Source organism: Protopterus annectens, chromosome 6.part1 (assembly GCF_019279795.1).
Source record: "Protopterus annectens isolate FY-2018-M chromosome 6.part1, PAN1.0, whole genome shotgun sequence".
Classification (NCBI taxonomy): domain Eukaryota; kingdom Metazoa; phylum Chordata; order Ceratodontiformes; family Protopteridae; genus Protopterus; species Protopterus annectens.
Window position 1 is genome coordinate 498,099,653 of NC_056738.1, and position 26,665 is coordinate 498,126,317.

Here is a 26,665-nt window from a genome sequence, read left to right on the forward strand (position 1 = left end):
TTTCTGTGATACCCATGATGTTGGCCTCGAATGGTTTGAGGAACAGTTATACAAACATACTGAGTACACAAATGATGACATAAAAGTTACAGTTACATTAATGGAGAGTTTGTGGAAAAACATTGTTTTATGAGGGCCAATAGTTTAGGCAGGCCGCTGGAGATGCCATGAGACAGTATGTGTCCCCATGTTTGCAAATTATGTTATGGTCAAATGGAACGATCGGTACCTTTTGCATAGTGATTATAGATAGTGCTGGACACTGTATACTCACTTTTTGGATGACATTTTTTTGGTTTGGAATGATTCAGCTGATATGGTACAGGAGGTTTGCATGTATATTAATAATACAATTGAGTTTTTTTACATTTTCAGTTACATTGTAAGTGAACAGTATTGCATTTCTAAATGCCAAAATAAATAAGGATAGTGTAAATCATAGGTTTATTTCTAATGTTTATCAAAAAATATATTTTTTCAAATGCCTATCTTCATTTTACAAGCTGGGATTCAAAACATCAAAAGAAGTCAGTTGTAAGAGGCCAGTTCGTATGCTTGGCTAGGATGATTATGGAAGAAGAAATGTTTTTTAGGAAATGTGCAGTTTTAATGAGCATGTTTTTAAAGAGAGGTTATCCTACTGAATTTTAAAATAGCATACAGGATTAAGTTTTAGTTAAAAGAGAAGGGGTATTTTTATACTTACTCTTTCAGGTACTACTGTTGTAAAGGTGGATTCAATACAAAATGACACAGGGTCTTATTTTGGCAACAGCAATAAATTATTTATATGAACTTTTACTCTAGATAACAAAGCTAAAAATTGGAATTTATTTCTAAAGGATTCAGGACTTATGAAAAGGACTGGTGATAAGCCATGCTTTTTTACAGAAGGGACAAGACATTTAAGAACTATTTTGAGTCCAAAAAATCTGATAATGGACTTAACAAAAAGAAGAAAGGGACGTTTAAATGTGGGTCTTGTTCCCAATATTCTTACATCATGGATGGTGATAGTATTGTTATTAGAGGAACAAGTTATAAAATTCAAGGCCATTACACTTGCGATTCTAAGAATGTGATACATCTAGCTCACTGAATGGCTTGTCCTGCATATTATGTAGGAAAAACATGTAAAGAATTTAAAAATCATATATATGAGCATATATCTGACATTACGAATCAAAGAGTACCAATGTGTTATATAAACATATTGCTGAGTTTGAATCACATAAATTCTTTTCAATGTCATTGGACAAATAAATAAAGATTTGCAATGGAAAATAATTGATGAACATTTTGAAGTTTGTGAACTTAGGTGGTAGCTGAGGTTAAATACTATGAATTGGCTTGGTTTAAATGATGCTTGCTTTTTAAATTCCATTTTAAAGTTGAAGCATTCTACTGTTTAGTAACTAATTAAATCCAATGGAAGTGTTTTTTAAAATAATGGGTTTTGGAATTTTATTGGTTTTGGCTAGTCACATGTTTTAGGTGTTTATTATTGAAATATGGTGATGAATGTTATGTATTAGTTCTGAAGAAGTTCTGAAACGAGTAAGAACAAAAGCGCTCAATTAATAAATATTTTTTGCTGGCTCGCAATTTGAATTTATTCAGTGCCTTCACCAGAAGTGGTTCTGATTTGTCTTTATCCATGTTTGGTTTCCTGTGAGATAAAATCTTTATGGCATAAACCAAATCATTTCATTTCAGGCCGTTTTTCTTAAGATTAGCTGGGATGAGCTTAACCCTTTCCCCTTCCAGTATCCTCTGTTAAAATATATACATTTCATCAGTTACAACAATACAGTCTGACATGCATGTATATTTCTTTTCTGTCCAGCAGGACCTACTGTTGATGCATTTTTAACACAAGCAACTTTATAAATACATTTTTAATACAAGCATCTGTACAAATCAGGTTGATGTTCAAATGACATATAATTATTTATAAAACTCCAGATAGCTATGCTGGAAAATGTTACATATGCACTGCCCTACTCCCTCTGGCACAGCTGGCACTATCTGACATCATCACAACCCATATCATGACAACAATGGCATTGTATAATTTTTATTATAAAATATTTATTAATTTAGTTTTGTTGTTAAATGGTTCTCTAGTGGTTTTGTAGTTTAGCATGGAATCCAAGAAGGTCAGTTGATCAGGAAACTAAGCAAAGCAGATGCTGGGGTAAAGAATTGATTAATTCTGAGTTATACATTACAATTACACATCTATTGAAAATACAACACTAAATATAAATAGCATATAAAATGCTCCCAGTATAGTTCAACAAAACTATAGGCTGTTTAACATCATAGTCCAGGGACTCCACATAAAAAACAGTGGGAAAACTAAATGTATAAGAAAATATTAACTTTAATGCTACAACTGAAAAAATCTTGGCAATATCTGTAAACACTGTTTTTCTTTATTAATTTTATGGAGCTAGTACCATTATTACATGTTAAGTTAACCAAGAGTAGAAACACCAGAAAGGCATTTAACAGTGTCTAATGCCTTTACCTTTGCATTTCTTCTTCATAATTCAGTTTATATTTGAATATGTTCTTGAAAATTAGAAGCAGTATATTATGGGTATTCAAATAAGCACTTACATGATAATTCTTATGTGAATGCTCACAATATGCTTCTTTAACTGCTCTACTATAAACTGTATGCTAAAGTAAAAATGTAAAATACAGGCATTAGGCATTGTTAAACAGTGTCTTTCTGGGACTCTGTTTTTAGATAATAAAGTAGCGATAGATACTGTTTCCCCAATGTTAGTAAAAAAATATTTTAAAGTAGGATTATTATGAGTTGTTTTAAACTTTTTAATACTAGTAACTCACATAAAAGTATATTACTCCACCTATTAATTGTTGAATTTCAACCCCTTGAGGACTCAACTTGCCAAATGTATTGAGTCTGGAACTTAAACTGATGAAAAATATGAAGGTTAGTGTTTTGGGGTACAAACACCCCCACTTCCAGCCATGTGAGGGAGCATACCAGCTCCACAGTCAAACAAACATGAAGAAAATATAAGCTCAGATGAAAAGGGACATCACTGACCGTTCACGTCTGAAAGCGATGAGGAATAGGGAACCTGAGTATATTAGATAATGTAATGGGTGCTTTGACTGATATTCTTTTATGTAGAGTGCTTTATGAAGAAACTAGCAATAATGACTATGGAAGAAAAACATGTGTAAAGCAGAATACATGCTGAAGTGTTAGGGGTATTTTACACAATATTAGTATTGTTTCACAGATGTGCACTATCAGAAAACATTAAAACACTACATATTTAAAGAGCTGTGCAGATTTTCAGCAGTGTTACTGACTGTGGTTTATGGGTGGAAATGCCCAGCTCACTGTGTACATCTCCTGGGGACAGCATCTTTTCTGTGCGGTTGCTTTTCTTTCAAATTACAGATGTTCATCATCTTGATCACTGCTGCAGCAGCCTTAGCTTCATGGGTTATATCCTACTGATGATATAATGATTGGTCAGCTTCAAAAGCTTCAGGGCACCTTCCCTGCACCCAAACTGTCAAGAATCTTGAGCTGAGCTGACTAGAAGACAAGTTTGGGCTTGAAGCCCTTGAAAACTTTACTGCAGCTAAACAGTACACTCCTCTAAGGATTTTGAGGATCAATGGTCGGCTTGTGCTTTCCTTTGCGGGGCAGATAAGTTCCCTTTGGGGGGAAAACACTTCCATTTTCTTAAATTTATTGATGTTTTATTACTTTCCTCTTCAGGAAAGTTATTTTAAAGCTAGGAGTGTTTTGTATTAAATGGACTCTCTTGAGACTGTAATGTACTGTTTAATAGAGCACTCATTTTTATGTCAGTTTTAAAGTAGTGTTAACTAACTGAAAACATATTTCTCTGGAGAAACTGTGTTTATTTTTCCATGGGGCTGGCATAGTGTTTGAAAGTGCTTTTTAGTGCATGTTTTTTGTCAAAAAAAAAAAAGGTAACTTTTGTGGACAGGTAGTTGTACCAGCATATGCGGCATTTATTCCATGGGAAACAGACACCATTTTTGGCTTGACCATGGAACAAACTATCAGTTTCATGGTCAGTCCTTCATCCAGCCACAAAAGGGAAAAATTAAGCAAACAGCCTTTTGCCACCACAGCAGGCTAGCAATTTGTCTCAGCTGCAAGTGGGTGACTCTGCTGTGGCCATTTGTTGTACCTCAGACCACTCCTCTTTTATCACGGATCCCTCTGGTGTAGCATCTGCAGCTAATATGGACCAGAGGTAAGCCACATCCTCTGTGGCTGTTGAAGTCCCCTCAGTGGGCAAAGGACATCCACTCTGGTTGCTCCTGGGAGAGGGGATAGGGAAGGTTTTCCTCTTGTGCCAGAATGCTGTGCCCATCCCTGGGGAAGCAGCTGCTGCCATTAGTAACACAGTTGGCCCTATATTTCCTGACAAAATGAAACAGAAAACCAATCATGTATCTACTCCGCCTCAAATTTCTTTAGACAGGAGTAGTTTACTGGGTCTGTCTCACAATTTAATTCAGGCTATTGATCCTTCTTGTAAAGTAGTTTCAAGTAAAAGAAAGAGGGATTCTTCTTTTCCTGAAGAGATTGAAGATTCTGAATCTGAACAGGAAGATACAGGGACAGATTCAGTTTTTTCTGCAAATTTCTGATTCAGAATCAGAGGAGAACTCAGTTTCTGATTCTCCCTATGGGGTTCTTTTTTCTGAGACTATTGCTAGAATGTCCCAGAATATTCAGAGGGAAAATACTGAGGTTTCCCAGTCTCTCAGAAAATACTATGGGTTTTGCAGAATGATTTTTCCAGAACATACAACCATTCCTCCTGTTCTGTCAACTTTAGAGGATATGTGTATTACTGTCTGCAGTTTTCTTGTTAGTCAGCTAGCGGTCCCTAAAAAAAGGAAGAAAGGATGTATAAAATTCATCAATCTTTTATATTGTTATACAGTATTCCCAAACCTGACCCAACAGCTATAGCCTTAGTTGATCTCACTGCAGCTAAGCACTTAGTTATTTCCAATCCTACTCTTTCTGATAAGGATGGGAAAATTATTGATAGGCATGAGGAAAAAAAGTGTATACTTCTGCAACTTTAGCTTTCAGAATATTGAATAGTTAGGTTCATATAGTGTACACTTCTGCAACTTTGGCTTTCAGAATATTGAATATTTAGGTTCATATATAAAGTTCATTCTGACAAATTATAAAAGTATGAGGAATATTTTATCTGCTGTTTCTTCTTGTGAGGAAAAATATGCTTTATATAACTTAGTTTCTTCTTTTGCACAGGTCAGTATTCATTGTTTGCAGTATGCATATGACTGTTGATAGAGATACTTCTTCCAGGGTTATGGCCACTGGTACTGCTTTAAGGTGGATTGCATGGCTGCATTCTCAGAACCTCACAGATTATGTTAAAATTATATTTTAAATTCTGCCTTAGCTAGAGATTTGGCATTTGCCCCCCCCCCCCCCACACACACACACACACACACACATGCACTACAGAAGTAATCATTATGTGTGATGCAAGGGGTAAACTAATCCAGATAATGTCTTAAGACTTTTTTTAAATTGTCAAAGGGATTTTCTTTCTCCTCTTCCATTTTTGGCAGAAAACAGAATAAACAGTCTCAACAGAGTTCAATTAAACAGACATTTGAAAAGGAATGGCAAGGGAGCTACAAAAAGAAGTCTCTTAACATCCCAAAACCAATAACAGGCCAATATGTCAGAATGACTACTCAAGAGATCTTGTGACCCCACTGCCACTCTGACCACCTTTTTCTACCAGAAGGTCTTAATCTCCATTTTTCTCTTTGGCAACAGATTGCTTCAGACAACTGGGTTCTGAATATCATTCAAGATTACAGATGGCAGTGAGAGGAAATTCCTCCTTTCCAGGGGGTCATTCTTTATCCGCCAGTTCAGGCTGTTTGCCCACTTATTCTTCATCAGTTGCTGTCTCAAGGAGTGAAAGAACCAGTTCCTCTTTCCCAAGTGGGACAAGTTTTCATTCAAGGATGTCCTAGTGCCAAAAAAAGAAAATGATTGGAGACCAGTTCTGGATCTTTTTCCTAAACCTGTTTGAGGTAGTGACCCAATTCAAAATTACATTACTTTAAAACTTGTTACCTTTTCATTCTATTTCAAGTTTCCTCATCAAACTATAAAATGCTTATCATCACATCCCTATTCATTCAGACTTCAAATGTTTCTTAAGGTTTTGTATGTCTGGACCACACTATCAATTCTCAACCTTAATCTTTGGACTATCCACTGCACCAAGAGTGTTCACAAAGGGTCTATCTCTAGCTATAACTCATTGAAGGTGTGACAATAAGAGGCAAAGCCAACCATACCAAAAGTAGGGCAGTTGATGTATGACTTGTGCCAACATAGCTAGCTGGACTTTTGTAAATAATTACATGTCATTTTTATATCAAACTGATTTGTACAGATGCTTGTGCTGTAAATGTATTTGTGAAGTTTGCTTGTGTTAAAATGTACCAACAGTGCACCCTTTTGGAATGAAAAGAAATGTACATGTATTATTGTAACTGAAGTAAATGTATATGTTTTAATAGTGGACACTGGGACAGCACAGGTTAACGTTAAGAAAAATAAGGGAAATGTAAATGAGCTGTTAAACCATTAAAATGGCTCCCCACAGTGCTGAATAGGACTAGAGACATTAGGTCTGGACAAAGCCTTTGTTCATTAGCTCAGTAAAAAGAGGGGAAGCCCCACACACTGCCATAAACATTTAAGATGTGTATTGTAGCCATCTATGAGGAAGTTGGGAATGTCAGAGAAGTATGTAAGAGTGGTACAGGATATGTATGAGGGTAGTGTGACAGCAGTGAGGTCTGCAGTGGTAGTGATGGATGCGTTTAAGGTGGAGGTGGGATTACATCAAGGATCAGCTCTGAGCCTTTTCTTATTTGCAATAGTGATGGACAGGGTGACAGACGAGATCAGACAGGAGTCCCCGTGGACTATGATGTTTGCAGATGACATTTTAATCTGTAGTGAGAGTAGGGAACAGGTGGAGGAGACCCTGGAGAGGTGGAGATATGCTCTAGAGAGAAGAGGAATGAAGGTCAGCAGGATTAAGACAGAATATATGTGTGTGAATGAGAGGAAGGCTAGAGCAATGGTGAGGATGCAATAAGTAGAGGTGGTGAAGGTGGATGAGTTTAAATACTTGGGATCAACAGTTCAGAGTAATGGTAAGTGTGGAAGAGAGGTGAAGAAGAGACTACAGGCAGGATGGAGTGGGTGGAGAAGAGTGTTAGGAGTGATTTGTGATGGACGAGTACCAGTAAGAGTGAAAGGGAAGGTCTACAAGAGGGTAGTGAGACCAGCTATGTTATATGGGTTGGAGACAGTGACATTGACAAAAAGGCAGGAGTCAGAGCTGGACGTGGCAGAGTTAAAGATGTTAAGATTTGCACTGGGTGTGACAAGGGTAGACAGGATTAGGAATAAGTATATTAGAGGGTCAGCCCAGGTTGGAAGGTTTGGAGACAAAGCCAGAGAGGCAAGATTATGTTGGTTTGGACATGTGCTGAGGAGGGATGCAGAGTATATTGGGAAAAAGATGCTAAGGATGAAGCTGCCAGATAACAGGAAAAGAGGAAGGCCTAAGATAAGGTTTATGGATGTGGTGAGAGAGCACATGCAGGTGGTTGGTGTGGCAGAGCAAGATGCAGAGGACAGGAAGAAATGGAAACAGATGATCTGCTGTGGCGACCCCTAATGGGAGCAGCCGAAAGACGAAGAAGAAGATTGTAGCCATCTATGCTAAATTTCTCTCTCAGCTTCAAAGGGGTTACTGTGAGAACCTAGAGTCAGGTGACCAGATGAGATAATTCTGCAAGCCATCTTGGGTATTATATTTTACATGGAGTAATCTCTGAGTAGGGAGTGTTCTGTTTTGGGGAACCTGGCTAGAAAGACTGCTCATGTATTTCATTGTGCCTTGCTGTATCAAATAAGTTATTAGGGAATAGTAATTCTCCTAGATTCAGTCAGACATACAGTGAAGCTTAGTTTAGATATTGTTTTTCTTTATTTGTCTGAGCCTGTCTATCAATGTTCTTTTCAATATTTCCTATGATCTGAACTCTGTAGTTTATTGTGAATATATATTTAGTATTTTCATGTGCTTTTACTATTTATTATTAAATATATTTAAAAGTTTTACTGTGGTTGGTCCTTTAGACAGTACTTATCCTTTTGAGAGTGCTTATATTTATTTGATTACACTGTGTAGGCCACTCCAGAAGGCCTAGCTGTCTTAGTCAACTACTACCATTAGTGTTAGTGAAATATTACACAGTATAATTGGACACCCTTTGTTAAGGGCCTTAGATTAGCTGACTGTGGAGTGTCTGGTGGCAGTGGTAACTACCTTATACTCTGGGCAGAAGGGGGCACAGCAGGTAAATCTGTGCCAACCTTTCCCAGGGGTGTGTGTGTGTGTGTGTGTGTGTGTGTGTGTGTGTGTGTGTGTGTGTGTGTGTGTGTGTGTGTGTGTGTGTGTGTGTGTGTGTGTGTGTGTGTGTGTGTGTGTGTGTGTGTGTGTGTGTGTGTGTGTGTGTGTGTGTGTGTGAGTGTGTGTGTCTGTGTGTGAATGTGAAAAATCAAATATCTCAATGTGTTTGTGTCAGCTACTTGGTGCAGGGACACAAAGCACTGGGTTTACAGAGAGGGTGCTGGAGGACTGGGCTTGGACACTCGGCTGAGGATCTAACCCTACAGCTGTACCAGTGAAGAGTCTTATTGGGGACCTAGAGGGAGACAGATATAGAGAAATCCAGAGACTGAGCTGAGTATGTTTCCTGTGTGCTCTTTAAGGGAAATTGTACTTGATACAGAGAGGTCTGCATCTGGAAATACTGAATGTATCCATTTGTATTCCAAGTGCAAGTCCATTTCTAGTGTCAGTGGTGAGGATTCAGTCTCATTGATTACTGACCAAGCATGGGGACATCACATATTGGTTGGCAGTGGGGGGATTATCACTCATCGCAGAATGCTAGAGGGTATCCATATTTTTCCATATTTAGATGACTTGCTTATCTTTGCAGAGTCTTTTTCATAGTGTCAGGAATATCTTTCTGGGGTGAGAGATCTCTTACAAAAGCAAGGATTCCAAGAGAACAGCTAGAAGTCCTTCTTGACTTCCTCACACAGGATTGGGTTCCTGAGATGTTAACTAGGCACCTCAGTTCCAAGAGCTGTTCTTCCACAGGAAAAAATAGATCTTTATTTAGATCTATTTATTTCTAAGTTTTTTTCCACTCAGACTTCAATCACTGTAAGGGAATACCTCAGTAGTTTGGGTCTCATGGCATCTATGATTCTCATGATACCCTTGGCAAGACTCCACATGATAAAGATACTGAGGTATGCGAAGTGTCCTTGGTTCCAGCATCAACACCACTTATCTTTTTAAATCCTAGATTTGGAGATTGTCAGAAGAGAAATCTTTTGGTGGAGACAACAGATATCCTTAAATCCAAGCCCCCTTGTCCCTCTGTGCTCCAAAGCAATCAGTCATTACAGATGCTTTGGACTTTGTTTGGGAAGCAGTTTCAGGAGGGATAAAAGTACAGGGGTGTGGGACATCAAAGGCAGATGCAAGCACAAAAATAACTAGGAGATGCTTGCTCTGATCAAAGCACTCAACTCTCTGAACCATCTTTGGCTCCCAGGACCTCTTCAAAGTAGTTTTTGACAATACTTCAGTCTTGTGGTACATCAACGAGCAAGGGGGAACCAGGATGTACCCCCTTTGTAGACTATCCGTGTTAGCTTGGGATATAGCTTCACAGCCCAATTCACTCTACAGACATCCTACATTCTGTCAGAGCAAAATTGTCTAGCAGACAAGCTGAGCTGGGTCCAGGGTAGACCCTCACGAATGGAAATTAGATTAAGGGGTCTTCCAAATTTAATCTATATGTGGAGAGTTCCTCAAGCAGACCTTTTTTCCTCCTCTTTGACAATCAACTGACACGATTCTGTTCCAGGACTGGGCAAGAAAGCCTGGAAGACAGATGCCTTTTCTTTTTTTACAGAAATGGTCCTGTACGCTTTTCTATCCCTTCCAGGATACTTCAGAAGATTCAGAAGGAATCCCCCAAGACCATTGTGGTGACTATCATCTGGCCTAAGCAAATGTCATTCTTCCTTATCTTGGAAATGCCAGGGACAATTACCCCCAAGCTTCCTCCCAGACTGAACCTACTGACACAAGAACAGAGGTGTTTGATACACTACGACATCAATAATTTTCATTTGATTGCTTAGATGATAGGGTCTTAATTCCTTTTAGGCACTTGTTTACTGAGGGCATGCAGCAGGTAATAATGGAGGCTAGAAAACTGTTACTAGAAAATCCTACATTAGCAAATTGCAAATGGTTTTCTAATTAGTGCAAATAACATGATCACCTCCCATTAAGGGCTAGTTGTTCTCTGGTTTTAAAATATTTGTGCAATTTACTATTCTATGGCCTTTCTTGGTCCTCTCTCAAGATTCATTTATAGGCCATTTCAGCATATCTGCCAAAAGAGCCTTCTCATTCAAGGCAGTCTCATGTTAGGATATTCGTGAAAGGGAGTTTTGCACAAGAGGCTTCCAAGTAAACCAGTGGCCCCTCCTTGGGAATCTTAATTTTGTGTTAGAGAATCTAACACTTACACCATTTGAATCAGGTAATTTGGCTAATCTGAGGTTCTTAACATGGAAAACAGTTTTATTGATTGCTCTGACCTCTGCAAGAAGGGTATCTTAGTTGCAAGCAGTTATGGTGAGTCACCCTGCCTCATTTTCCATAGGAACAAGGGTTATTTGAGAACTAATCCTTCTTTTATGCCTAAAGTGGTATCCAAGTTTACTTTAAGTCAATCTATCAGGGATGCTTATATGGCAGTCAGTGTTTATCAATTGTAAGACAAAATGTATTGCCAGGGTTTAGCAAAACATCTTGCAACATTTTCAGGCTTCTGGACTGGGGATGCCAAATATGTCAGTTGCTCAGGGCACCAAATAAATCAGCTACGATTCTGCCTCTCTCTGATGTTAACCTGGAACTAATGTCTGACAATGTGAAAAGAAACTTGAGTTAGTCAGTGCAGATCAGATGCTACTTCATTTGCCATGACCTATAGTGGGCTGCTCTATGAAGCAGCTGCAACAAAACTATATTTTATAAATATTGACAAGTGAACATCAAGTTACAATCTATCGAACAACAAAAAAGTTACAGTAAACAAATTCACAGTATAGGAGACATAACACTTGCCAGATAGTGGTGATTTTTACAGATACTGACATATGGGTATCTAGTTGCGATCCTTAGAACATGTATAATTTGCACAATAAGTCAAAGAAAATATAATCACAACATGACCCATTATATAATACAATGCCCCATTTGGTATGTACCTCTCAAGACATCTGCAACAACTAGAAAGGCCACAGAAATACCTCACTAAAAGACTCACAGGCCTAAAGCAGATGCCCTATGCTGACCGCCTTAAAAAACTCCAGCTATATTCTGTCACATATCGTCTACTCAGAGGCGATCTCTGCTTAACATACAAGGCCATGTCAAACCCAGAGCTGTTGGACATGCTACACTTAAAGAAATCCCAATCTCTCAGAGCCACATGCTCCAGGGATCTAAACCTTGTCATCACAATAAACAAAACATGCTGGAGGGATAGGTTCCTGACTCAGAGACTCCCCAGACTCTGAAATAGACTGTCCATATATGTCAAGCAGAGCGCCTCCTTGACCCTCTTCAAAAGGAACCTTGACGATTGAATGAGAGAAAAGAAATTCACCCCAGGGATCACGTCAGTCGCTCTGCTAGACAGGTGTCCTGGGAAGTAAATAGTGTGGGAAGAAATAGCCAGGGAATTGTTATGGCTAAGCTTGTATAGGCCCTAGGGCCAATAGCCTAGTACCAACCTATGAACCTATGAACCTATGAGAATAAAATAATTGCATAATACCTAGCAAGAATCATCACTACAAGCAGCAATGCAGACAATATTTTTAAAACTGTATGACAATTTCCAGGCTCTCCCAAGCCTATCCCATCTGCCCCTAGAAAGTCCAGGCTTAAAATATAGCTAGCATCCATTATCATAGACTCAAGCTGCAATTATAGACCTTACAACCTGGTCAATAAGGGAAAGAGGGTATAACATGGCTAGGCTTATAAAGACCCTAAGGCCAGTAGCCTAGTTACCTCCTATGAACCTATGGAAAAAGGCATGTAACAAAATATATAACTATAAAGTATGATAAATATAGCAACTGAAAAAAAATGTAACATATCAGATTGCAGAACATAAAATATTTTTAAAATGTATACACCATGGAATACATGGTATATGACTGGTTACACCCATGACTTTAAGTGTTATATGTGCAGTTGTTGAATATAACTATAATAGGTTCTTAGCAGGTTACTGAACAATGTTTCTGAATGTACTTATTACCTTGCACACAGGTACATTTGTGCTCCTCTCTTGAGTGATCCAAGACCTTCCTTACAAAATGGTGAGTATTCCCTGAGGTGCCTTATTCCACAATTAAAGGTAGTCCTATGCAGTGAGGGTAGATTTTATAAAAATTGTTTTACCTAGATTCTTGTTAAATAGTTGCGTAACTATTGGGGGTGCCTCATTGTTTGTTGATCTCAGGGGCTATGTTATTGTCCTAGTGTGAATCTTAGAGTTTATTAAAAAAGCTTTAAATAGAGTGATAGGTTCATAGGTGTGTACTAGGCTAATGGCCCTGGAGCCTTTACAAGCCTAGCCCACAGGATTACCCTGGCATCATGCCACCCAACCTTATTTCCCAGTGCCTCTGTCAAGGAGAGCCACTGGAGTGATCCCCAGGGTGAATTTTCTATTTCCCATCCACTCATCAAGATTTCTCTTGAAGAGGGCCAGTGAGGCACTCTGCTTGACATGTATGGGAAGCCTATTCCATAGCATGGGCAGTCTCTGGTTTATGAACCTGTCCCTCCAGCTTGTTCTGTTGATTGTGGTAATGACGTTGAAGTCTCTGGAGCGTGTAGTGCGGAGGGATTGGGATTTCTTTAGATGTAGCATTTCTAACAGAGCTGGGTCAGACATGGCTTTGTAAGTCAAGCAGAGATCACCTTTAAGTAGGCGATATGAGACAGAGAATAGTTGGAGTTTTTTTAGTCTGTCCATATAGGACAAGTGTTTAATGCCTAAGATCCTCTTTGTGAGGTATTTTTGCAGCCTCTTCAGTTGTTGTAGGTGTCTAGTGAGGTACCTGCCAAATGGGGAACTGTACTCGATGATTGGCCTAATGAGGGAAGAGTAGAGGGAGACAATGACTTCTTTCTTCCTGGATGCAAAACCATTAGTAATGAGATGTGTCACATAGAAGGACTTTCTGACCACAGTGGCTATGTGGTGGTCAAAAGAGAGGTTGCTGTCAACCTGTATTCCCAGATCTCTTAAGATGCCTTCTGTGTTCAGTGGACTACCATCGATGTGGCAATTCATGGGATCTGGGTTTTTCCCAAAGGGGATGACGACACATTTTTTGGCATTAAGCTTAAGGCCATGGTTCTGACACCAGTCATTGGTCTCAGTGATGCCTTTCTGTAGGATGTCAACATTACTTGAGGAGTTAATTATGGCTCCCAACTTGCAATCATCTGTGAACTTTGTCAGCCACAGTCCCTTCATGTTGAGCTCAACTTCAGAGAAGTAGATACCAAACAGGAGAGGACCCAGGACCGAACCCTGTGGGTGACTGGTCGACAGTCTGACTTAGAGTCAGCTACTTTCACACTGTGGGTTTTATCTGTGAGCCAGTTTGCAACCCACCTAATGATACAGGGGTTGATGCCTAGTTTAGTGAGTTTTTCTATGATTCCTGAATGGGGATGTTAGTTACATTAACTGTAGGAAGGACTTGGAGCTAGATGACCATCTGAAGAGTAGTGCAGTAGTGTTCTCTTCTCTTTGATAAGGAAATAAAGTTAAATATTTTATTTTCAGTGGTATGTAAGGTTCTTATGTCATGGGTAAAGGCATACTACTTTATGAGAAGGACAGTTTGTGCAACTAATGAATACCCATTGATGCCTCATAAATAATGGATGCACTTAGATTGCACTGCTGGCTATTCCAATTAATTAATAATCAGAAATCTAGAGTTTATTCTGAATTCCTGCTCTGGTAACTCAAAACTTAATTTTGTGGGGCAGATAGCGTACCCAAGTGATACAGAGGCATTTACAGTGCAAAATTAGCTACAGTGGCACTATACACTATTAGATACACATAAATTATGTAAATAAGATATGATACATATAATCTGGATGATATTTTACTGCAGTTATTTCCATTCAAAAAATATCTTTCAGGATAAAACTTTTTTCAGTTAACCGTTAATCACCAAACAGGCAACCACAGTAAAAAACATGCTAGAAGCTCCTCTGCTAAACAGGACTTCTATCACATGCAGACAGGTCTGTATTCTTGATGTATATCCAAATTTTAGGCATTACTCTTAGCTTGGTAAGTGTTTATAGATGCTTCCAGAGTCATGGTTTGGGCATTGTGGGGCTGTTAATGATTTCTCAGAATGTAGTGGGTTTTATTCCCAGGTTCTTGGATTCATATTCTGCCTCCCAGTAGTCATCTTGGGATTAGTGCCTCTGTTTTGCTCCTGGTGACAGAAGGGGTACAGGGACATTATTTTCTGGAGACTTCTATTCTCCAGAAAGCCTATTAACTGCTTCATGAGTGCCATCTTGGAATTTGTGCTAATATTTTACTTGTGATGAGAGAAGGAGCAGAGTGCATTGATTAATGACTGTTTCTGATTGGGCAGTGAGTGTCTGTATTTGACGTTCCTGACTGGTCTGGTTACTATTCAAGGCATCCACCAGGAAAAGGCTACAGCAAGCCTACAGACTCTTGCTTTATCTCGGACAAGACTGTGGATCACCAAACAGGTTGTGGCCTGCTTCTCATCTTGGGATTGGTGCTAATGTGTTGCTTCTCGTGAGAGAAGCAAAGGAGCACTGTACCACAGCAGACTGAATCTGTGCTGAGACCAGTGCTACTAGTAGCCAGGCAGTAGCCATTCATGCGACTCCCCTCTTTGCCCAAATATTACATCTGTAAATCATCAGGGTCTACTTATTAGTTTCCTCTCAGGTATTTGGCAGTGCCTTGTAATAGACACAGACACCTTGAGTGACATTCTTCCTGTAAAAGCACAATTGAAGTTTCATCAATACCTAGTTGCACATGGGCAACTAGTTTGCAGTGACAAGCACTGCTCCCAGAGTTGCAAACTGGTTACTTATTGCTTTGACATTGACATTGCTTTATATTCTCACTTCAACTGTCTAATCAATAAAAATGGGTATGTTGCTATGGATATGAACTTTCCTACTCTCTCCTTTACCAGCTTGGTGGATATGGGCATCCTGAGGCAATGTAGAAACTGCCTCATGTTTACTGACAATCAGTTAATTCCCAACCAAACTGTTATGGTATGTGAGAGGTGTATTTACACAAAGTCACTGGAGGCAAAGCTCTCACATAAAAGTACTCCTAATGTTAGGAAGATTGTCAGTAATACATATGTTGCACCCATGACACACAATTCAAAGCAGATGTATAGACCCACATATGCTGAGGTGCTTAAATGTAACTTTCCTAAATCCCAAAGACCTCCTAGATGAAGTACACATTACAAATACCCCCAGCAGCCCCAAATGCATGCTTTCAAAACAACACCCACATCAACATATACAGCCGCATCTCATGCAGCCTCTACTTCTAAGCCCATAAGGCAAACCACTAAACAATCCAGCATTTCAGTTATCGGAGACTCCATTGTGAGACACATTGATATCCCTCTCACCATCTGAGTAAGGAGAAATTCATGGTCAGTTCCTTAACAAGGGCTAGGATCTGCCACATTATGCATGCACTCAGGTCATTGGACCACAAGTACCAGTATGACTCAGTCATAGTCCATGTGGATGTAAATGACCTGAGACATACCTCCCTAGACTATATGAAGAGAGACATTACAGAGTTCTTGGAATATGTGCCCCAGGCTGGCACGAGCCTTGCATTTAGCAGCATTTTACCTTCTCCAAGGATAATGCCACAGTATGAAAAAAAGATGACTGACTTTAATAATTGGCTTTGTTTCTGGTGTCATTCTAAGGGGCTGCAATATTTGTCAGCATAGAAGGAGATGGTCAACAGACCATGCTACTTTGCCAGAATGGTCTGCACCTCTCCCCTCTAGGCTTTCAAATATTAGCTAAAACATTGTCTTCTCCCATAGTGCCTTGTTTAGGCAATGCCAAACTGAAAGTACTTCTGAATCAAAACCAATAAAATCTAAGGGTATTTCTGCTCAGTTCTAGGAGTCTAAAAAAAAACTCCACTCCCTAGAAGCTCTCTTCACCCTAGAGAATCCTGATGTCTGTGCGGTCACTCAGACATGGTTTAAAGCCGCTGACAGCACACCGACAGTGCAAGGTTATAATGCCTTCCACACATTTAAACCAGCTACTACAAAGACAGGGACTAAAGGCAGAGGTGTCTCGATTTATGTCAAAAATAAATATACCTCAAGGCTGGTCAAACATGACAATGCACTTGAGCTTCTCCATGTTCAAATCATCATAGACAAAATCCAATACCACTTCCTTGCATGCTATAAGTCCCCCTCTGTGAACCAGGAAACCAATACCATGTATTTAAACTTATTGGAAACACTCACCATCCAACTCAATACCATACTCATGGGCGACTTTAATTACCCCACTATTAACAGGGAATCCTATACGGCACTAAATGTACAGGCAGAGAGATTCCTGGATTTTGTAAACACAAATTCCCTGGACCAGACTGTCAATACACCAACCAGGTGTGTAAACATACAGGATCTAATCCTAACTATTATGGAAGAGTGCTGCACACCCCCTATTACAATGTCTTCCCTGGTAAGGCCAGACCACAAAATGGTGTCCTTTGAAGTAAAAATATAACATGGACCCCAGCTAACCCTGGAATATTCAGAAATGACTCTAAGGCTAACTTCCTGCTATTAAGTGATAACCTGGCAAAATTTCAAGCCCCCATAAACCCTGAGAACATTGCTGCCTATGCAGAACTGTTCACAGAAACCCTATACAAGCATGTAAATAGCTGCACAGAGGAAATTGAACCCACCAGGAAGACGTACAGAGCTAACTCAAAAAACAAGCCACCCTGGTGGAATCACAAAATCAATAGGCTGTATAACAGAAGGAAGAAAATCATGGCAGAAATTAGGAGGTGCAGTATCCAGCAGGATAAAAACACTCTCATCAAATTAAACAAACAACTCAGAGGACAAATAAAGCCTACCAAAGACAAAACACAATTGTTTGCAGAGCTCATTGTAAATGGAGCCATCTATACTGAGCCAGAAGATATAGCAAACTTACTGGCCAACAAATTCAACTCCAACTTTACCCCCCCCCCTTCCCCTCAACCTTCCCTTAGGAAATATCAAATACAACACCCCCCGCTATCACTTGGGAACAAGTCCTTAATGCTCTCTCTAAGGCCAGGAACACTGCATCAAAGGGCCCAAACAATATTCCAGGATGCCTTCTAAATAGCATGAAACATGACCTATTAGTCCCTCTGGAATTGCTATTTAACTGTAGCCTCCAAACAGGCTTTGTCCCCGTGAATGTAGAACAGCAACAATTATCCCTCTGCACAAAGGTGGACCATCTACAGACCCTAGAAACTGCAGACCGATAAGTCTCACTAGTCTCATATGTAAAGCCATGGAAAGAATTATGGAAATGATCAATAATGGTATAGTAAACCTCCAGACACTGGAAACAACCCAATTTGGTTTTGTCAAGGGCATGTCATGTCTACTCAACCTGGTGGACTTCTTTGAGAAGGTCAGCAAAACAATGGATGAGGGCAAAATGGTTCACACTGCCTACCTTGACCTGGCCAAGCCATTTGACACAATACTCAACTCAGGCATTATGGACAAACTCAATAGGTTAGGTACAAATCCTTATGTCATCTGGTAGATAGCCAACTGGCTCTTTTTGGGATTTAATTCTCTGAAGTCAAGGACTCTTGGTGACTAAATTTGCAGATGATTACAGATTAGGAGTTGTCATTGAATCCCACACTGAGACAAATATTCTCCAGGAAAGGCTGACACAATCATACAACTTGTGTCAGAGCCATGGACTAAAACTAAATGCCAAGAAATGCATAATATTATCCTTCAAGAAGTCATGCACCCCTGGTAACTATCATATTGACAACACACCCCTTAAAGTTGACCCAGTAGTCAGGGACTTAGGGACACACATAGACAGTATCTAGCATTTGACCATCACATGTCTAAAGTAGTGAGGAAATCATTCTATGTTGCGCAATTTATAGCAAAGGTATGACATTAAGTCCAAGGAAGTCATTGTTCCACTGTAGTTGGCAATTCATCAGACCTGTTACTGAGTACAATTCCTCCTTTGGTATGTATCTAATCAGGCATATCCAACAACTAGAATGTTGACAGAGGTTCCTCACTAATAAATACAGGGCATAACATGTCCTATGCAGAATGCCTCAAGGTCCTATCCCTGTATTCAGTCTCCTACAAGCTGTTGAGGAGAGATATATGCCTGGCATACAGGACATTGTCATACCCCACTCTGATAGAACTCCTGCATATCTGGAAAATGAACAACACCACAATTGCCAGTTCTAAAGACTTAAAGCTTGCCTGTGAAACAAATAGGACCTGCTGGAGAGACAGGTATGTATCCCAGAGACTACCCCATCTCTGTAACAAGCTCCCCATTCATGTGAAGAAGAGTGCCTCCCTAACCGAATTCAAGTGTAACTTGAGCAATTGGATGGGAAACTAGAAATTCATCCCTGGTTTGGTACCTATGTCTCTAATGGACACAGGTAACTTGTAAATGTTTCCTCTCCCAAGCCCCTGCTTACACATATGAAGGGTACCAGAACTTGTCAGAGATTAAGGATGCATGGCTAGGCTTAAAAAGGTCCTTGTGATCGTTAACCTAGTAAACACCTATGAATCTATATTCCAGTACTGACAATGGACTACAACATTAGGGTGGGTATTGTGCTCTTGAGGTGCCATGTTTCAGTTCAGACTGTAAACTGAAGTCCCATTTACCTAAACTTGTAGTAAACAGGATGATATAAGAGATCTCATGGCATACAAAGGAGAAAACATTAGGGGTACTTCCCCATTGTCCTGGCCAAATCACTCTGAATAGCCCCATCTCGAGTCACCCGTAAAATGTCACATTTTATATGGGACAAATGATGGAAGAAAAAGTAAACAAATAAATAAAATAAATAATCTTCGTTTTGTCTCAGTTTCATATTAAACTTGCTTTTCTGTCATGGCTAAAAGTGGAAAAGGGACAAAAGAGTTTTTTTAATTATGACTGGATACGTGTGTACAAGAACATGAACGGTATTGCTCAAATTATCCAAGTGCAACTAACTCTGGGCAAAACTGCAATCCAAATTGTAGCTTGCTACAGACCCCCCCCCCCATGCCCCAGGATTCCCACTCCTGTTTTCTTGAGATACTGGAAAATATTAGGGTTCAACCAAACACCCTAATAATGGGTGATTTCAACTACCCCACCATTAACTGGGAAAACTACTCATGTACCAACTCCTTCCCTCAACACTTTCTGGAATTCATAAATTCCAATGCCCTGGATCAACTTATCCACACCCCCACCAGGGGCAACAATATCCTAGACCTAGTCATTACCAACATGACTGACCAGTGTTCCACACCTGAAGTCAACTCATCATTGGTCAGATCTGACCATAAGCTAATCACCCTAGATATCCGCATCCTGCCCCCACCCACCATTAAGGAAACCATGGTAAAAAAATTCTCCAAACCCAACTTCATGCTTCTTAAGACAGAAGTGGTGAACTTCATGACACCCATGCAGATGGACAATACAGTTATGACTGCTGAATCCTATACAAGTGCACTCTATAAGCACTTACACGAGTGCATGGATCGTGCTATCCCAAACAGAACCAAGTCGCCATCCTCCAAAAAAAGGAAGCCAATCTGGTGGTCCCCTGCCATAAACAAACTCTACAACAGAAGGAAGAAACTCTTGCAAAAGAGAGTAAAATCCCATGAGCGGAGGAGCTCCCTGGTCAGCCTCAGTAAGAAGCTGAGATCCCTTATAAGATCCTCCAAAGCTAGCTAAGAAAACAAAATCACCACTGATTCTAAGGGCAACCACAAAGCATTCTATAGCTATGTCAAGAATCTCAATGGCAACACCCAGATCTGCTCTGAGTTACAGCACAATGGCATGAAAATTACAGCACCAACTGATATTGCCAACATCCTGGCAGATAGGTTCAGTGCTAACTTTACTCCCCTCTCACCCCCTAAAGGGCCCATATCTAAACAGGAAGAATGCAGAGTCCCTGTAATCACATATATGCAGGTAAAAGCTGTACTCTCTAAAACCAAAAACACAGAATCCATTGGACCGGACAACATCTCAGGCTGCGTTTTACACGAACCTCAGAATGAACTGGCACCCCACCTAAGCACCATGTTCAATCATAGTCTCACATCAGGATTTGAGCCCACTGAATGGCGCACAGCAACAGTTATCCCACTCCACAAAGGGGGAGCCACCACTGATCCTTAGAACTATTGCCTATTAGCCTGATGAGCCTGGTCTGCAAGGCCATGGAATGTATCATAATGGAACTCATAAACAAAGACATTGGTAACCTCCAAACTCTGGACCCCACCCAGTTCGGGTTTGTGAAAGGCAGATCATGCCTTCTGAACCTGATCAACTTCTTTTAGGCAGTCACCAAAGCCGTAGACAAGGGTAAGGTGGTTCACACAGCCTATCTTGACCTCTCGCCAAGGCTTTCGATACCATCCCCCATTCTAGAATTATAGCTAAACTCACTAAACTAGGTATAAATCCCTACGTCACAAGATGGATTGCCAACTGGCTCACTGAAAGAACCCACACTGTAAAAGTTGCAGACTACAAATCTGACTTCAAACCAGTGACAAGTGGAGTACCACAGAGTTCAGTCCTGGGACCTCTCCTGTTTGATATCTACTTCTCTGAAGTACAGGCTAACACAGAAGGTCTCTGACTAATGAAGTTCACAGATGACTGCAAACTAGGAGCCATAGTCGAGTACCCAAATGATGTGGACATCCTACAAGAAGGGCCTCACTGAGACAGATGCCTGGTGTCAGAGTCATGGCTTCAAGCTCAATGCCAAATAGTGCATTGTCATCCCCTTTGGTAAAAACTCTGTACCCATGAACTACTACATAAATGGCAGTCTACTTAACGTCAAATGTGTGATGAGACATTGGGACCTAGGTGGACAGTAGTCTCTCCTTTGATAATGACATCACTACAGTAGTCAGGAAATCCTTCTATGTGGCACACCTCATTACAAAAGGGTTCTCATCCAGGAAAAAAGAGGTCATTGTTCCCCTCTACTTGGCACTCATTAGGCCCATTATAGAGTACAAGGCCCCTTTTGGAATGTACCTCACAAGACATCTGCAGCAGCTGGAAAGGCCACAGAAGTACATCACAAAGAGGATTACTGGCCTCAAACAGATGCCCTACACTGACCGTCTCAAAAAACTCCAGCTTTACTCTGTAGCATATCGCCTACTCCAAGGAGATCTCTGCCTAACATATAAAGCTATGTTAAACCAGAGCTGTTGGACATGCTACACCTAAGGAAATCCCAATCCCTCTGAGCTACACGCTCTAGGGACCTAAACCTTGTCACCACAATAAACAGGACATGCTGGAGGGATAGATTCCTGTCCCAGAGACTTCCTATACTCTGGAACAAGCTACCCATCTATGTCAAGCAAAGTTCCTCATTAGCACTCTTTAAGAAAAATCTTGATGAGTGGATGGAAAATAGGAAATACACCCAGGAGATCACTTTTGTGGCTCTGCTCGACAGAGGCAAAGGAAATTAACTTTCTTGGGTGGCATAAGCCAGAGAACCTTATTGGCTAGGCTTAATTAGGCCCTTGAGCCGATAGCCTCGTACCTACCTATGAACCTATGAACCTATGAAATATTTCTTTATTTTTAATGATTATATTTAATACACACAATATATTCTAAACCTCCTCGTAACATCATACTTGACTGATATAGTTGCAGTGAGTGAGACAATGTATACGACAATGGATAGTTTTCTTTATGTAAAAAAAAAGAAGTTATGTTCTTACCATAACATTCCATCTGTGTTGTTTATCTTCATTCATTCATTACTGATAGGGTGTCGGTTCCGTCCTCTGAACCGAGTCAGCCTTATAACAAGCTTGTGCCAGCCAAAAACTCTCGAGCTAAGTATTTATCCATAGTGCCCCTCTCCCTGTTACCTCAGATCGAGTTAGCCTGTGATAGGAATGCAGAATCTTTTTCTGAGCAGAAACCCTAAAAACAGGATAAGACTCAAGCCTATCCTACAGGAGCCTCTGGAGGGGGAAGGTGGGTGGGACATAATGAATGAATGAAGATAAACAACACAGATGGAATGTTATGGTAAGAACATAACTTCTTTATATGATGTTGTTAATCTTCATTCATTCCTTACTGATGGAACAGAGTCCCTAGCTACTTTATGTCCTGGGAGGACCTTATGGAAGAATGTTCCTGAGTACCATTGAATGAAAGGATGCTTTTCCCCTAGAGACCAGATCCAATTTGTAATGAGTAATAAAGGTATGGGGAGTAGACCAGGTTACAGCTGCACAGATGTCATCCATTGAAGCCCTTGAATGAAAAGCTACAGAGGTTGCCATTGATCTGGTTGAGTGTGCTTTGACTTTGCTCGGTAGAGGAATGTTATTCTTTTGGTAAATGAAAGATACGCAGTTTCTCAGCCACTTAGATAAGGTCACTTTAGAAACAGGGTCCCCTAATTTCGGACCTGAGAAAGACACAAACAAATGGTCTGATTTGCGTACTGGTTCTGTTCTGTGTAGATAAAAATGTAATTGTTTATGTACATCCAACAAATGAAGGCGGTATTCTCCTCTATTCAAATAGCATGGAAAAAAGACAGGAAGGTCAATCGTCTGGTTAATTGTCAATTCTGAGACAACGTTCGGAAGGAAGGAGAGGTTAGTCCAGAGTGATACTCTGTTTGTATGAAACGTTATATAAGGGCGTTTGGTACACAAGGCCTGAAGCTCAGGTATCCACCTTGCTGAAGTTATGGCTACTAAAAATTGTGACTTCCAGGCCAAAAACTTCATATCACAAGAATCCACAGGTTCAAAGGGTGGTTGTGTCCAAGATTGTAGTACCAGCATTAAATTCCAAGGGTCAATCAGTTCTTTGAAAGGTGGTCTGATGTGCAAGATCCCATTTAAAAAGGTTTTGCAGAGGCAATGGGAGATTAGGGATGAATCTTGGAAACCATTGTGAAAGTTTGAAATTGCAGCCAAATGCACTTGAATTGTGAAGGCTGTCACTCCTGACTGTAGAAGATTTGAGAGATGATCTAAAACCAAAGTAACAGGAGCTGAGCAAGGATCTAGTTTCTTTTGTTTGGACCAAATAAGAAATCTCTTCCATTTGCTGAGATAGATTTTCCTGGTGGATGGTTTATGTAAAGCCAGAAGAATATTACGTACAGGAGAGGTAAGGTTACTCTGCCTGGCTATTATCGAAAGTGGAGGAACCAAGCTGTCAGCTTGAGACTGAGAAGGTTGGGATGCATCAATCCTTGCAGATGCGAGATAATTTCTGGAGTTGGATCCAAAATCCAGGGCTGGCGTACTAGGTGAGGCCAAATGAAGGGAAATTATATCTGTCATGGCCAGTAAGGGGCAATGAGGACTGCCTTGCTTTTTAGACAAAGGACCTTCTTTAGAACAAGGGGAATCAAGAGGAAGGGAGGGAAGGCATACAGAAGTCTCATGGGCCAATTACGTATCAGAGCATCCCTCGGAGATTCCCCCTGTGGGGGAATTAGGGCAAAGTAGCTGCTGCATTTGTTGTTTAGTGGGGAGATGAAAAGATCGCAGTATGGTTGACCCCAGTGGCTGAAAATCTTTGCCGCCATGACTGGATTGAGGGACCACTCGTGAGGCAGTAGGATACTTCTGCTCAGCTTGTCTACAATCACTTTGGAAACCCTGGGAATATGCGTTGCTATCAGAAAGTGGTCGGAAGCTATCACCCATCGCCAAATTCTCATGGCCTCTCAACACAATGGGTAAGACTTGGTTCCCCCTTGTTTGTTGATGTACCACACTACTGATGTTGTCGGACTGTATAGCAATTGTCCCTGACAGGAGGGTGGATTGAAATGCTTGCAATGCTAGAAGCACTGGCCTCAGTTCTAGGACATTGATATGCAGATTGGCCTCTATGTCTGACCAAGTGCCTTGGACAGTCTCCCCTTGGTAAAGCCCCCCAACACCCTATTAGGAAAGTGTCTGTGGTCACTGTGGCCTTGGGCTGAGGTAGGCAGAAGGGGCGACTCCATAGTTCTTCGCCTAGCTTCATCCACCACATTAGATCCTGTTTGCATCATTGAGTTATATGTATCTGAAAGGACAATGGATGGTGTTAGGGATACCACTGTGTCAACAGAAGCCATTGGAGAATTCTCATGTGTAGTCTTGCTGATGGCACTATGGTAATTAATGCTGCCATGGAGCCCAGGAGTTGAAGAACCACCCAACCAGGGACTAAGTTTTGACAGAGTATCACCCGGATCTGGGATCTTATCCTGTGTAATCTGTGGTCCGGAAGAGAGACTAGGCAAGCCTGTGTATTGAAAATTGCCCTTATAAATTCTAAGGTTTGAGAGGGAATCAAGTTGCACTTTCCCCAGTTTATTGAGATTCCCAGGGATTCTGCTAGTTTGAGAGTGTAGTTTAGCACTATTTCCAGTAGAAACTTGGTAGGAGTGGTGCGGAGCCAATCATCTAAATATGGAAATACCTGGAATCATTGAAGTCTCAAGTGAGCTGTTTCCACTGCCATGAACTTGGTGAACACTCTGGGGGCTGTAGAGAGTCTGAAGGGCAGTGCATGGAATTGGAAGTGATTGGCTCCTATCCGGAAGTGAAGTAATTATCTGGAGTGCTTGTCCATCTTTATGTGGTAATACACATTCTGAAGATCTATTGAGCACATCCAATCATCTTTCTCCAAGAATGGGAGGCTAGACTGAACCGTGACCATCCAGAATTTTTCTGTTTGACAAATTTGTTCAGGATGCTGAGATCTAGAATTGGTCTCCAGTCCCCTGTCTTTTTTGGCACTAAAAAGAATCTTGAGTAAAATTTTGATCCTATCTGATCTGATGGGGCTGTCTGGATGACTCTTTTTTGAAGCAGCTTTTATATTTCCTGAGCTTCTGTTTCCCTTTGACTGGGTGGAATGTCTAGAATTCGTTTTGAAGACTTTGGGTAAAGATTGAATGGGACATGATAATCTCTGGTTATAATCTGCTGCACCCAAGAATCTGTAGTTATTGTCAGCCAGGCAGAAAGGTGCAGCAACAATCATCCCCTGACTGATTCAGAGGAAAACAATTGGGCTGCTCCTCAGGAGCGCTGATAAGGCTGTCCAGAGAAAGAATCTCTGGACCCTTGGTTACATGGACCCCTCTGCTTCTGTAGGGGCATCTTACTGAAGAGTTACTCCCTCTTCACCGGGAGTGAACTCACCACATGTGTCACAGAAGGGACCCTGAGATTTATAGTGCCACATCTTCCTGCTCCTGTGGTTCTTTGAGTAGGGAGGCTGAGGGGTGGAAAAACGTACGCCCATGGCAGACAGGGTCTTGCCATCCTTCCCATACCTAGCCAATGTGTCTTTTACTTTTGTGCCGAAAAGTGAAGAGGCTTCCACTAGAGCATTCAAAAAGGAAGACTTAAAGGGGTCTGCAAAGTCACAGAGGTGCATCCAGGTGTGACGTCTTATGACAACACCTTAACCTGCCGCTCTAGCCGCTCCTTCAGTAGCATAGGAAATCAAACTCATGGAGGAGTTGGATATGGATTCCAGGGTAGCAAGCTGTGAGGCAACATTGTCATGTATCTCATCAGAGACTGCTCCTGCTAAGGTTTCAGAGAGTTCGGAGACTAAGTCTCTCTGAAGCCTAGTGAAATGTGCCAGGTAGTTCAGACCTAACAGCCAAGGTCAATGGTGCAAAGACTCACTTCCCTAACCTTTCCACTGCCCAAGACTCCCTGTTTGGGGGGCGGACAGTCTGGCTTTCCTTGTTAAGCTCCTTCTTAGTGACAGCCGCCACCACCATAGCGTCTACAGGAAGACCCTTGGACCAGTGTGGATGTTGCTTGGGAGGGGACAAAACCTTGTCTGGTCTCCATGGGATTGGTTCAATAGTATCAGAACTTTTCCATGCTCTTTGCACGATGAGTTGTACCAGCTCATCTGCAGGTGGGGTCACCCAGGAAGTAGAGGGTTGAGCACGAATGGCC